The 15,836-nt window shown below is 37.1% G+C and overlaps 1 protein-coding gene across 7 annotated transcripts in view; it reads right to left on the bottom strand.

Annotated features, from left to right (window-relative positions):
* The window catches only part of MEF2C (myocyte enhancer factor 2C), a 121,072-nt gene extending 108,325 nt beyond the window's left edge, over window positions 1-12,747 (bottom strand). For 6 of the 7 annotated variants that reach the window (XM_062017653.1, XM_062017644.1, XM_062017650.1 and 3 more), the window contains exon 1: window positions 12,257-12,747. The gene's annotated coding sequence lies outside the window, so the exon portion shown is untranslated. Of the gene's footprint in view, window positions 1-3,127; window positions 3,211-12,256 lie in introns of those variants that run through there. The other variant, XM_062017646.1, reaches the window with a different exon arrangement.
* Window positions 12,748-15,836: the final 3,089 nt, after the last annotated feature.

Raw genomic sequence — 15,836 nt, 5'->3', positions numbered from 1 at the left:
AGATGGCTCTAAAAATGATCAGTCAGCTACACTGAGCACAAAACCGCTACCACAATCAGTGGTTGCTGTGTGTTCTCACATACAAAAGGAGAACCTGATCTTCACTAATAGTTAAAAAGCACTCCCAGATACTGAATCATCATGGCAGCTGAACTGCATGCTTATACTCACAAATGAATTTGGACTTTTTTTTTTTTTAAATAAATATTTTATTTCAGGTGTAAAATAACTTCTGTTGTTTCTCTTTTGGTTAATCATTTGAAGATAGACCTAACAGACATGGAAGTGTATTTCTTTCTTTTTTATTTTTCTTTTTTAAAGAAAACAGTGTTCCCATTACAAGTACATACTAACTTTTCTGAATTTTACTCTGACATTTTACATACTCTTTTGCCTTATATATCAGGAAGAAGATATAACCACCAGCTGAATAAAGATTAGTATAGCACCTAATGGTCCGAACAGCTCAAGCAAACTATTTAGAGCATCTGGAAGCCTCATGAGGCCAGTGGTCTCAGCTTGTTATGTATTCCATATGCAGTGATTATCTAATATTCTGATGATACTTGAGAACCATATTAATAAAACTGAATGATTCGGTATTTACAAAATATATATATATATATATAATTATACAGTACAATTAACATCCAGCAGGCAGAAGTTCATGTATACTCGCCTAGACTAAGTAAAATGCTAGAGCAGCATATAATGCACTTTCATGTTCCATCTCATTTCAGGATGAGTGAATAGCAGCCACACATGTGGAGAGTTTAACCCCTGAGAGGGACTTTGAAAAATGCTAAGGTCTGCTTATAATGTTCTTGATCAAAGGAGTGGTATATCTCTACGTATTCTTCCCAATGTGGTCCGGAAGAGAGGATAAGAAGATCTTCTTTTGAAATGTTCTATTCAAAAGGTACCTTTGTTTCTAATGACTCTGGAAAAACAGTCAGAGTGGAACTGAGAAAAAGAGGTGGATGTTAATTAACAGTAAGAATGATAATTCTGTGTATAAAGCATTTTTTAGTAGGTCATCAAGTCAGTGGAGTTACACTAGAATACACAAGCAAAGGACATAGCTTCATATACTCAGTTACATCTAAAATACTGTTAAATAAACATTTTAATGTCCACGGATGTGCGTTCTTTTTGTATTTGTGAAATCAAAATTTCAAAATTATGCCAGAAAGGAGAGAAAAAAGCAGTATATTTTTACAATTTACAAGCCATTTCAAGTTTTTTGACAAATAGTAGTCAAGACTGAATATTGGCAAAACTGGAGCTCTTATTCTTCTTCATTAATTCAACCATAATAATGTGGTCAGGAAGTCAGGTCTGGATTCACACTCATGTATTCATCAGGCACATTAACAAGGTACAAGAAACTGACTGAAGAGGCATGCACACTAGGCCACAAGGTCTTTGCTAAAGGACCACCCAAGGTCTGCTGAAGATGACTGAGAACATGCAAATAATGGCTACTTTTGAACTATTTGTTCTCATAAAGGTTCATTAAACACTCTTAGGCAGCCTGAGCAATTTATTGCGGCCTGAAGCTGTATGTACTTCCTGTCTCAACCAACCTATAATCAATCCATTACTTGTTTACAGAGTACTTGTTGTCTTCATATTCAAACACTTCTTTGTGTTTCTAACTCCTGTCGTAGATTTCAGAGCTTTGCTAGGCATAGTACCTCTCAATTCAAGAGAGCAACTCAAAAGAATGAGGCCACTAAAAACTATGAAAGACTGAAACAGGTATTAACAAACATCTAGTTTCATGTTAGAGGAATACACTTGCAAATGTAAAGATAAATGAAAAGGCACTTTCTTCTTAGAATCACAGAATCATATATATCTTATAAAATAAAAGTAAACTTTTCAGACAATGAAATAGGAAAGATGGCATGGAATTGGTTGTTTAAACTAGTATTAAGCTATATTACAGACTAGAAAGAGAGACACTTTTTTTTTTTTTTTGAGAAAGAGAAATAAAGGAGCACATGAGACCAACCCAATAGCTAAGGAACTATGGCATTCCAGTGAAACATGACTCAATTACAGCCCTTCATTTGATGAATATTTAATTATCTATACAAAAATGGGGTGGCCTTACATTTGGAAAGTGAGAGTAGCTTTCTCCCAGAATATTCTATACCAATTGATTGACGACCTTTCCAGAAGGAGAGAATTGTCTTTTCTGTGAACTGTTCTAAATTAAGGGTTGGAAGTACTTCAAATTAGGTTTCTCAAATGGTGAATTTTGGCCATAAAAGTTAAACCAGAACTTATAAAGAATTTATAGACTGGTATTTTCAGTAGACAATAGGGCACAGGAAGTAAAACCTAACTTTCCCTTTTTCGTGTTGCCCTAAGTCCTTTCTAATTATGTGGATAGATCCTAGTGCACCGAAATGATTTTTGGTTTTACAGCACCTCAGTGAAGGTGATAGTTTTAATCTGTGTTTTCCCCTTATAGAACTATGACATTGCATAAAAGACTTGCACAAAAAAAATAATAATAAAAAATCATCAGCAGCATTTAAAATTACATTTAGGTGTTCTGACTGTTGTGCAGCTTTTGCACTTCTTTTGCAGACTTTTTTGCCTTGCATCTGCTGCCTCAAATACAGCTCACGTGTCACTTTAGAGATAGTGATTACTGAATTTTTACCATATATTTTAAAAATTCCCCCTTTATTTTTAAGTTTTGGAACTAATATTGAAGGACTCTGCTTCCCGGTCTGTTTGGAAAATGTCAGTGATGGGTTGCATTATGCGTTGGAATTTATTATATTAAAGAAACTTAATTCTGAGCACGCTCAGGAACAGAATGTACTGTAGGTTCACTTTCTCAATAGAAAAAGCTGTATTTTAATCTTAGATATCTAGTTTAGATCACAATATTTAAAAAAAATGCTCTGTGAAAAGACACAAGAGTGGGTATTTTTTAAACTATTCTGCATTTAAGCTTAGCACTTAGAACATGTGAAAAAGGAATGCTGATGATGCCTTTTTTTTTCACAGGTATTAGCACAGGAATCTCACAAAACTGTATGTTGCTGGATTCCTTGTGATTTTAAGGAAGCCTTTTTGATCTATCTACATTGTCTTTTGAACTTACAGCAATCAAACATGGAAGCTGCATTTTTAGGATGATGTTTAATTCACAGAACAATCTTCTGATCCACTGGTGGAACAGCTTCCTGTTTCTGATCACATCTGGAAAGCAAAAGGGGAGAACAGGAGAACAAATATTTTCTTCCTCACAATCCTTAAAATGACTTTTTATCTGAAATCTGTAGAAGTGCTATTCCATGTCCTATTCTGGGTAGTCAAAGCAGTGGTGGTCTCACAACAGGTTTGCCTTTAATCTTATACAAAAAAATGTGGTGGAACATAGTGCTACTGCTTTACAGATGACATTTAGCGACTTGTAACAGACGGCAGCAGCAGAAAATCACCACTTGTCCAGATACATGACAAGTATTGCTCGTCAAAACAGACCAGCATATCTTTCTTTTGTGTCATGTCTCTGCTGCATCAGATATTGCTTCATATTGTTATTAAGTGACAAAAAAAAAAAGAAAAAAAAAAAAAGGACACGGTCACCATTGAGAAAACCTTGTGCTCTCAATTAAGTACTTTTCTACAGGATTAGAAGCACAGGGAAAAAAATCCTAATAGCATTAAAATGCCATGCAAAAATACCACTTCTTCTATTGCTTTCTTTGTATCTGTCATAAGGATTTGCATTATGCCCATCACCATTGTATCTTATTCCTGATACATTTTTTAAAAACTGTGCAGTTCCAGAAAAGATAGCACTCAGTAAGGATGCTTTCAAGATGACTATTCTGCTGATCACCATAGAATGTAATACTGAGCTTCTGACAATATCTACTGGAAGCATAGTTGAACTAAACGTAATGTTCTGGATGGAGATTTAACTGGGGAAAAAAAAAATCAGTCTAATTTTTTACTTGTATGACAAGAATATTATAAAAAAAATAGAATAATAATATTGTTTCTGTCCTATGTATAATCCTTTTCACTGTAGCATCAACAATAAAGCAGAAATGCCAGATCCTATTGTTATCCCAGTGACATTCAGATTTCTACCTACCAAGGATGTAGATAGACATTCTCCTTTTCTATACATGTGATTATAGTCAATTCTGCTTTAATTAGGTAGCTTCCCAATCATTCTATGTCATGTTTCCTTTTAAGAAAAAAATGGAGTATTACTTTCCCATTAACATACATTTTAAAATGTAATTTTAACTTATGTCCATTTGATTACAACATGTCACAAAAGTAAGAGTACTAGTAGTCCAATAGCCTGAGTTATATATATTTTTAACGTGAGTTCCCAAGAACATTACAAAATTTTACTTCATCCTATCTAGTTTTAAATGAGTGTACCAGTCCATAGGCTTTTACTAACATTTACGCATTTATGCTCATATTTCTGATCTCTAAAATTTATATATATATGTATGTTTTCAATAAAGTTGCAAATTTTGTATGCCACTAGAAGAATGCATTCCCTGGCTCAATATTCTGACATTACAAATGTGTCATGTAGAAGTTTGCAAGTACGCAGTTTCATGCTTGTTTCATACACTGCAGTGCGGTAATAAGATGGATATTTTCTTATTCTGCTGCTATATCAGATCCGTCTCTGCATTTTATACCTATAAGTAAGATAATGGAAAAACTGACCAGTTCTCCAAGATTGTCTGGGAAAAACAGGTTTTCACCAAATAGGGCTTCAAAGATCAGCTCCTTATAGATATAGCACATACTGCAACATCTATTATTGTTAAGACCATTGACCTATGTCTACACTTTGGGATTATTCACAGAAAGATAAATTCTATGTGCTTCAATTGTAAATTAGTTTGGAAAGACAAGATTAAGGTTTTGACTACCGTATATTGTCCACTCTCCTCCATTTGCCTACTATTTTACTGAAAAGTGTGTAGCCACATTCTTCCTATCCCTACTAAAAGTATTTATCATTTTTTTTGCTGTTTCTCCCACTTCTCATATTCAGTATAGGTAGAAGCAACATTCAGGACACAGATGGACAGATATAAAGCAGGCCTGAGGATAAGTATAAAGAACATACTGTCTCCTGCTGATTTCACAGAATATCCTCGAACTATACTAACTTTTTCTACCAACTGCCCAGGCATTCTCAAGGGTTACAGTGATCAGAGAGGAGTTCCTGGGAGCACATGACTGAAGCTGAAATGCCAGGCTGAAGGGACCACATGGGCCAGCAATACAGGATGGTCAGAGTGTCCTGTGGTTTCTCTACAAGCCCCTCATCCTTAGGGATGGCTTTTTCATCCAGCTTCGATGAAATGATTTAAAACAGCCTCCACTGAGAAGTCCATATGGAATTTTTAAATGAAAAGTGCCGTAGTCTAGCTTCTCACCCTGGTGGATATGTTCTGGAACATTTTAATTTCTGTAATGATCCAACAATAACTACATTATCTGGATTAAAATAAGACACCATTATTTCAAATATAATCAAAGGATATTTGTCAGTAGGGGAAAGAATTTATTAAAAATGAAATAAAGAACACAACCCACTGTGTAACTTTTTAGTTGTATTACTGAAAGTAATATTTCACGTGGACAATGTTCTGTATCATATTTACTTTTGCTGATATGTTTTAGAAACAATTTCACAATCTTCTCTCTTTGTCCTTTGTACACACTTTGCTAACGGCTATTGATTGACTACTTAAAAGTAAATAGTGAAATTTAACTGAGCAGAGGTTCCACAAATGCCATGCGCCCTGTATCTATAAAAGCAAACATAAATTCTGTTGTTTCTAATTCAGTTTATTTAACTGTGTATCTTGTGATTATAGGATGAGAGATAAAAGACAGTAATTTCTAATATGAATTCCTGCCCTGGCATTTGTTCCTAATTTTGATGATAAACACCACTTAAGAAATTATACAGTGGAAGAAATAAGAACCAGAGAAGATGTGTTAAGTTGGATTCTAAGTTTCCTATCAGCAGTGCTTCACAACCTGGGAGAAGGAGGCAAAGGAGCTTCATGCCATCTGTTCCATTCTATTCCTAATCTATGGGCTGCCTTACGGTTAACTGAAATGAAGGCAGCAGATATTGATTTTCCAGGACCTGTTGTATTGTCCAAGATCTCTGAAACCCTCTCCGCTTCAACCCTTGCAACCCTCCAATGTCAGGGAAGGTGGCAGAAGTCAGAGATAAGTACATCTATCCTGCTGAAACAGGTGACTGCTAAGTCACCTGTTCAGGGAATTACAAAAGGGGCCTAGGCTACAGACCTACTGTGACTACTGAATACACCTTGCGCGGGAGTGTATTCGTGCAGTATCAAGATAAATAATTCCCACATAATTCTGGTTCTAAATAAGCGAGATAATGTATTTCCAGAATTTCTTGGGCCACGTTTCTGCAATCTAAATGTATTTAGTTGTTAAAAAAAAACCCAAAAGTGTCTGGGGGTGACTAGTGGAGCTCACTTTAGCTGTGTTTAAGAGTAATAGTCCTACACTTGAACTGCCTTAAAGAATCTTTTTCTGTATGCTTCCCTCTATTGCTCTTGAAAATTTACTTTCTCTTTGCGAGGGAATAAGCAGTTTAACTATATGAGAAAATCCTGTTACTTTTGCATGTTAGTTTTTCCTGGCTGAGTAAGGGTGCCATTTGATACTGTGAAATACTTTTGAGATGCTAGGATACTCTACGATGTTTAGTAGCTTGAATAAATGACAGATCTAACAAAGTCTCCTTGCAGTTCAAACTTAATGGGAGAAAAATGTGATACTAACAGAGTTGATGGCAGAACATAATCTTAGAAACTGCATTTTTAAAATACATACTAAAATCAAACATTAATTCCCATGGCTGAGATCTGTGTGTAAAGATTTAACTCTGCATTCAGTGGGAAACAATTATTCTGTCCGCAAAGAGCATCTAAAATTACCATATATGCACCGAGAAGAAGACATATTTTTTTTATTGCCCATAAAAACTGGAAAAACAATGATTTTCTTAATTGCTAAATAATTTCTCTTTAAAACTTCCATAGGAATTCCACTGATTTTTTTGAGTCTTAGAAAAACAGTATATATTTTCACCATCATCATTAAACTGGTCTCATACTTTACTCAAAACTGTGTGACATTTAAATGTGCAAAAGTGCTCTCAGCCTTGGCTGAATCTTTATCATTTTAAGACCATGTCTGACAGTTTAAATGTACAATGTGGCCCATAAGTTATATTTTGTCACATTGATATTAGGAAACTTTATGAAAATTACACCCTTCCATGAAAAAAAAAAAAAATCTACTGTTTATGATACAAATCTAATGGAATGGAATTTTTTTTCAAATATTCATGAGTTACATTGAACTTGTAAGAAAAGGACACTAAATTTCAGTCTTTACCAGTCCAAGCTTTGTTTCAATATTTTATGCATTATTATTCCTTTTCCAAAGTACAGATCATCCATACCTACAATCAAAACTGTAAGGTGAATGTTTTGCACGTTTGAGGACTGTCTTAATGCAGTTCTTGCACTTTTATAGCAGTAATGAGGAACAATTACAAAATGTGATAACTTTACTATTCTTTAAAGACTGTAATGAGCAAGCATGTCTCAGACTAGTTTTTTTCATCTTACTTGGACGTGAGCTAACTCAGGATATTTCAAACATTTATGTAACAGCATATATTGCCTATTTACCAAGGGCTTACTTTTTGAAGCATTATCCTTCCAAAATTTTTAAAACTCTCACTTGAATCTAGCAATACATTGAGGAGTTAGTGTAATGGAAACAAAAGGAAACAAAAAACAAACAAAAAAAGTACCTTACATATAACATAAACTTTTCAAAATACAGCTAGGTGAAGCTAGGATGCAAGAAAATTAAAATGTGCTCTCAGTGTCCATTAAGATGAAACATCTGAATTTCCAGGAGTTTCCTGTCTGATTATAATAACACACACAAAATTAAATACATAAACATTAATTTTATGTATCACATAAGATGAAGACAATGAAAAAAACAATGTTTACATTTATGGTTGACTCATTAGTGTTTTATTATGTGAAACACTAGGAGGCATCAGTTGGGTAAAAAAAAAGAGTTCTTCAGAAAAATGGTAAGAAATTAACATAGAAGTTATCAGCTTGGAAGTTTAATACTTCCTAATGTTAAAATCTGTACAATATAACTAATTTATGCAAATAACCAAAACTCTCTATTGTCACTGATAAATTATATATTTAATAGTATGAGGGCAACATTTAATTTCCTAGCTATTTTCAAACCAGGCTACTGTGTTCACATACACAACACAAAGTACAATTTTACATAATACTATATTAAAAAAAATAATATAGATAAACTAAGATGACTTACTTGTTCTGCAATATTACACTTTTGGTAAATCTACGAAGCCCTGACATGTTTTATATACTCTCCTCTGCACATAAGCTCGTAATAAGGTAAGTGCTGTGAATTTTAGTACAGTCCTAGGCACTTTTAAGAACTTTTAATTGCTATAACAGGATGCTACCTAGGAAAAAATATTTTAAAAAAAAACAGGAAAATAATCTACTACATTTTAAATACATTTCTCACATGCAGTGAATTAGAAAGCATGTGCCACAAGTGGCTCTAGCTTTTACTATAAAGTCAGATGAATCTAGTAATGTCAAGATTGAGTTTTAATACTTCAAATTGCATATAACAATGACTAAGAAACATGAGTTGTAGTTGTCTTATAAAATAATCAATTGAAATTGAAGTGTGCCTTGCCATGCTGTAGCAATCAGCTTTTATCTCTGCCCAATCAAAATGACATGTGAACTCCCTAATCCTTCTTTTGTAAGGCACATAAGACTTTGTTGTCACTGTTGGTTTTGTGAATCCCCTCTGTAAGCTGGTCTGATTTCCTAAAGATGACAGATCCTAGTGAATAGACAAGCTCTGCTGCACTGCAGTCAATGAGACGGTGAGATTAAAGTGGAAGACTGAAGACACTTGCTTTTAATCACCTGTCCACATGCAACATTGACCATCAGTTCTGAGAAAATTACCTTAAAGCAGGTCAGAGGACCCATATAATTCCTTCTAAAAACAGAAAATTAAAAAAAGTAATTTTTAAATTTTTCACTTATACCATCAGTTGTCTTGGCTGACCAGAGTTGTTCTAAGCCCATTTTGTTTCTGAAATAAGATGCAAAACTGTATTTTCATCCTTTTCAAACACCAGAATATTAACTCTGCTCTTAAGCTACATTTTCTGTCAGCTCAGAATGCATATTTTTTTAAATTCTATACCTACGTTGCTATAGATCCTAAATGAGGATATCGCAACATTATGTAGCAAAACTTAAAACCCTTAAAATGTGTCACAAATATAATTGCTTTGATTGTTCTTCCAAATGCAGAAGCAGAGAAATCTTTCAAGTATCTTTGAAATGATACAGGATCATATTTGTGTTCTTTATAATCAGTGTTTATCAAAAGGGTATCACTACACCTTACCTGATTTTTGGATAAACTATCATGTAAATAAGAGTAATGATGTCCAACAGGTAAAATGAGAGTTTATGTCGCAAAAAACAAATGCTTATTCTTTCTATCATCTAACAGCAGTTAATGAGTTCTTGCTCAATGAGATACAGAAATATCTTTAGCTGTCTCTGAAGATGAACTGAACTATTTTGGCCAACAAAAAATTAACCTATTACAGAGAAACATCAAAATAAAAGAAGTTGGCAAAAGTATTCTATTCACAACTTCTGCTCAGTTCCTAATTTTCTTTGCGGTTGTATTTTTCTACTAAATAGTGAGCTATCAAAATCTTTCAGAGGTATACTTTTGGAAGAAGCTTCAGAAAGCTTCACTTCTCTTTGTCTGTAATATTTTAGATGTTTTAAAAACCAGCACCATTTAAGACAGGAATCCCTAGTTTTGAATGTGCATGTTTCAGGTAAACAAATGAAATATTTACCAAAAAAAAAAAAAAAAAAGAAAAAAAGTCTTATTTTCTATTGAAAGAAAATTCACAATAAGAAATTATTTATATGAATTTTCTTACGATGTTCCAAAACTATGAACTCAGGAACACAACTCTAAAAGACTTAACCTCACACACTATTCGTCATTTACTAACAACTTCTACAAGGCTCTTAAGCCTAAGTTTCCCTTTTTCTTGGTCAAGTAATCTTAAGAGTATATACACTTATCTGATTCCTGCATTCATTTATGGGACATTGAAAGTGACACCTTTTACATCTCTATCCTAACAGAGCTATGGGATAAGCAAGAGGTTTATGTCTCCTTGGGGCCTGATCCTGTAAATTGTTATTCTTGTGACTCGATCATTTTGACAGAAGCAGTCTCAGTGTTATCAGTGGGACTAGTTGTGTAAGTACTGTTTGTGTGAAGGTTTTCAAGTTTGGGTCCCAGAACGATGTTCTTATTCTAGCTCTGTAGGGCACATTAGTAAAACTATATACAATCAGCAAGTTTTTAAAGTAAAAGGATGTGTACTGCAAGGAGAACAGGCAGCCTGAATTAAGGGCCATTCTTTTCAAAGAACTGTTTGATTACTTCCAAAGGGACTTAAGTGTGAGCAGAGACTTCAGTATTAGACTTTATATGAATTATATACTCATTAAAACAGAAAGAATAATTAAACAGATTATTTAAAGAAACTGATAAAGTCTGTCAGATTTTTTACTTCATGTTATCTACCTAAAATCATATAACAAATAGTTCACAACACAATAGATCCTCAAAGTGGCTATTTGCCTGAGCATTTGATCTGGCAATCAGTACATATGTAATACAGAGGATAAAACTGGTTCACAGGTGGTTATATTTCCATGCCCTGCCAAGCCTCTAGGGATTAGTTATTATACTCCACATAAACATCTTTACTTTTCAACCACAACACCCGGGAAAGTGCCAATAAAAGAAATCTAGTTGTATTTCCATCTCTGATAATTAGTTTATCATCCATCTCACAGTTCTTTTAAAGAAAAGATATGAAACTAGGACATGTGCCATTAGGCTGACTGTCAGATACATGCTAAAAAAATGCATTTTGTGTCAAGAAAATGTTCTTCTGACCACCAGACAAATACTGGCAAAGTGCCTTTCTCTGCTGAATTCTCTGAAATCTTTAGTCTTAAGCTGTATATTACAGTATTTAATTTCAAGATATAGGTATTTGCTAATAATTTTGATACACAATAAAGAAAATAGAACTCTCCTTTGAAAGACAATGCTCAGGTTCACACAATGATTCATTAAGTTTTGCTTTGCGTTGTGCTACCTTTTTTTCTTTTTTTGAGACAAGGACTTTTTAAAGTTTGTCTTTTTACAAGTTTTTCAGGCTGACAGAAGGCCACACTAAGTTTTATGTGAAATGCTAAGTATTAGAGTTACATAATGCTCCCACAGTCTTACAAGTTTGTCATTTACATTAAACTTTATCCTAGCCCCTAAGCAACTGTACTGCAAGTAAAACAGGCAGTTTTGTAAGGCTGATTAGCTCTAATTCCTTGCCGCTACAAAAAAAAAAAAAAAAAAGTAAAAACAGTAAAGATGACGCAAAGTGCGATGTAAAGACCAAAGCATATTACAAAGAAAAAGAGGTTTAGAGCCCATGGCTTGAATTCCCATGTAAACACAAGGAGTCTTTCCACCCCAAACATAAGTGTTCAAATGAAAGATACACAAAGTTACACGCTTGCACGCATGCATCACTTAAACTCAAGAACTGAAGAGCCTATGATACAAGGAAGTATAAGAGCATTTCACTCAAACTACATTGTTTCCTTAGTCAGATAAATCAGGATGCAAGGACTACAAGGTCCTTGTGAACAAGGTGAGCTATTAAAATAAAATAATCTTTGAACACTTCACAACATCAAGCACACACATGAAGTAAACTGACTTATTCAAAGTTTAAACACTTAGGACATGGATAGAGACAAGCAAGCAGTAATTTGCTAGACAGTGATTTAACTACGTTACTTGCCTAAAAAGTTACTTTAAGCAATTGCACAATCATACACTTAAAAAGTCTGCAAGCAACCTCACTCCCAGTCCACATACAATGACTGATACATTCTCCAGAAGCAATAGGAAATGTGCGTAGGGCTTTTGTAGCGTGCTCACATACTTCATTCCAATGCTGAGTTTCACATGTACTTACATTATAAACATTTAGCTGTTTGGATGGTCAGACTAGTCCTTGAGATATTTTCCTTTCACAGGAAAAAGAAAAAATCCCTTTACTTCTTCCAGCCTTAAATATTCACCACCTGGTTCAACATGCAGCCTCCTTGTATCACACACACAACCTTCAAAGTCAATCCAATAAGCAGCCAGAAGATGTCTGGTGCGTGTGTGTGTGTGTGCGCGCGTGTGCGTGTGTGTAGCGTGGAGGAGGAGAAAGTGGCTGAGCTGATGGTCGGATTAAAAGTAGCCCGACTCGTCCTGAAAGCGTCCAGGAAGGAAGTGACAGCGGGCGAATGGGAGCGGGCGAGGGGCTCGCAGCCTTTGTCACGCCGCGGAGGTGGGGGTGTGGGGGGAGTAGGGGGGGCGAGGAAGGGGCTGGAGCCGCACGCCCGGCGAGGTGTCCTCCTCTGGCTCCTTCTCCTTTCCTTCTCCGCGTCTTTCTTTCTCTCTCTCCCTCTCTCTCTCTCTCCCACAATCCCAAACGAATGACTCTCTCCTCCCGAGCTGGGGAAATAATCAGTTTCACTCTTGCAAAAAGGGGGCGGGATCAGATCCCGAAAGCGTTTTAATAAAACAAACATAGAGCAGCAGCAGCAGCAGCAGCAGCTCTCTTCCTTGCCCCTCTAGTCTAAACTAGATTGATAAATTACTCCACTACACTACTTTAATTATGTATATGGTATGCAGAATAAATCACTGAACATCAGCACCTCAATCAAGCACTTTTTAAATGATAATTGCATCTTGGCTGAATCAATCTTTCCATTCCTGACATTTTGCTAATTTTAGTTTTACGGTGGATGCAATGGCAGATGCCACACGCAAACCTAATGACAATCCTTTATTATACCGAGAGGAGACAGGGCGGCGACCCGGTGCGCCTTTTACCCGCTCCCGGCGAGGGGCCGTAGCGTGAGGACGGCAGGATGGCTGCGAGAACCGCGGGGAGCGAGCAGCCGGGGCAGCGCCGAGGCAGCACATAGCGGCGGCGGGCGGTGGGGGCTCCCATACGCCCCGCGAGGCCACCGCCGCTGCGCCCACACCGCTCCGGGGCGGCTTCGGGCGAGCGCTGCCGGAGGCTAGGGCGCGGAGCGGGGGCTTCCGCCCCTTAACCACAGCCCCCTGCCCTGCGGCTGCTGACCCCTGCGCCGCCCCCCGCGCCGAGCGGGACTATGGACCTCGGCCATTCGCCCCCTCACACCCCGCCTTCCCACCGCCCGGAGGTTTCCCTCCTTGCACCTTCGCCGGGCTCCTTCTCCGGAGTCTTCCCCGCGCCTGCTAAGCAGCCCAACTTCCCAAACTCGTCAGGCTCAGCGTCCCCCCCAGGGTCCTGGCGGCAAAGCCTGGGGCAGCACCTCCGTCCCCGGAGAGGAACGCCGGCCAGATAAAACCCCGCTCGACTAACGGAGTTAGTCTCTTGTCAGACTCACCACAGAAATGCAGCAGTACCACTACGATGTGTGAAAATACAGGACTTTTTATTTTTTTTTTTTTTTAAACAGGTTTATTTGCTTTTAAAACCGGGCTGAAAAGACTGTACTGTATGGGAGCTTGAATCCAAATTAGGCACATGCAATAATTTGTCAGTAAAAGTGGACTTTGCAGATACTTGTTTTAATTTCTGTGTAGATAGCCAACTTTTACGATCCTTCGAGAGCAGCAGGGGAGTTTATACAGGCACAGACCATTATTTTTATGATAGATTAAAGCACTGGAAATAGGAACAGCACGCGTGATAAAACCAAACGACCGAGTTCAAACAACAGTGATAAATATATATTTGGTTTATTTTAATACAAGTCCTTGGTCTTGCAGCCTTTTCCCCTATAAACATCTCATTGGGCCACTGACCTACTTCCAAAGTTCCGTATTTGACAGGGAATAAATGCCTTTTGAATTCAAGCTGTACTTCTTAAAATGTGGATGCTCAAAGCATGGTTGGGGCAAAGCAAAGCTAAGGCAGCTCTCACAAACACCCTGCAATTGCTCTTAACACAGATCCCTAGAGAATACCCTTTTGCCACTTTGGGTCTCATAGTGCCCTGCTCAGTCTTGGCAAGATTTAGATACAGAGTGGACAGATCTCGACGGGCTGAGAGTTACACACTATAAATGCACTCACAATGACAATGATAACAGAAAACACTGATGCACCCAGAGCCACCAGGCAGCCAGACGTGAGCCCAGCACACTACGTACGGTGGCAAGAGGCACATATGCTCAGCAGTGTCAGCAGTGGAGCCCAGATAACGCTGGGGAAGAAAGAGTTTCTCAGCCTCAGGTTTGGCATGAAGTGCAGCAGTAAAGAAATAGGGAACAGTTGCATGGGTTGTACCCTTGCTATGCCTCTTCTCCAGACAATTTTTGTCTCCTAGCACTGCACCCAACTATCCAGTAATATTCATATTTTCTTGGTGGCAAAAATAGAAAATGGTGTTAAGACTTCACATTTTTGTGCTCTAATTGAAAAATGACTGTCATCCGCTTTTTTTTTCTTTTTTGTGATGGATGTGTAAATTTTCAGGTTTCTGGCTGGCTTGTAGCACAGCCCTTCAACTGGCAAGACAGAACACAAGCACTGTCATACCTTGAAAGCAATTATTAAAGTAGGCAAGCATTTCAGAAAATAAAAGTATACAGCAGCTTAGCACATCTATACCTCTACGTGAGCACTTATGGCCCTGTCTTTAAATAGTGGTGACCTTCACGTAGCAGAGTACCTTAAAGCCATGCCAAGTTTTTGTCACGAGTACAATTCATCAAATCCATGTAAAGGACATCTCGATTTTTAAAACAGGGTTCAGATGCTGGATGGACAAGCATTTAAGGGGAGGGATAGGCTTTCTCACCCATCTCAGGGTTAGATATAGCGTGAATTTATGCAGTACCTTTTGAAGTGTTTAGGATTTTTTTCTCTCTCTTGCTACATTTAATTTTAAAATCTGGAATAATTTCAAAGAGCAAAAAACCTTTGTTCTGGTGTCTGTACTTGTACGGATGCTCCACAAATGCATCCTTTTCAGACTTCCAGCATGAAACTCAAATCTACTCTTTTAGGCTGTCCACAGGTCACGTGTAGGTCTGCTGACAAAATAATTTTTTTCTTAATCGACCATCTGAGGCTTGCAATGCTTTAAACAATGAGGCATCATTCAACATGTTATAACATCAGATCTCCAAAGTTTTATCAAAGGGTGAAGTGTTCATCCAAGTATCTCTTTCTCTTGCAAGTGTGTTTATCTCAAGGTAACATTTCCTTTGAGGATGATTATCAAAGTCCTGTTTTTGTTCTTTTGTGGATGCAGAATGTATCTTTCCCTTAGGAGAAATGAGATTGCCAACATACATCTTTTAATGGTGTTTAAACTGAAAAGAAGTAAGGTTACTATGAAATGATCCACCTCCTTTGCATCTTAACCCTGGGGTGGCTTGGTTTCTATTTTCTGTTTAAAGTTCTGCTCAACCCCACTCCACTCCACCCCTCGCTCTCTTCCACCACCTCCCTGTTTGTAAGAGCAACACAGTATAACACTTCTTCCCATGTCTGGCTGCTT

The sequence above is a fragment of the Colius striatus genome, chromosome Z (genome assembly GCF_028858725.1).
Source record: "Colius striatus isolate bColStr4 chromosome Z, bColStr4.1.hap1, whole genome shotgun sequence".
NCBI classification, from domain to species: domain Eukaryota; kingdom Metazoa; phylum Chordata; class Aves; order Coliiformes; family Coliidae; genus Colius; species Colius striatus.
Note: the sequence above shows the minus strand (reverse complement) of the source record. Positions and strands in the feature narration are given on the sequence as shown.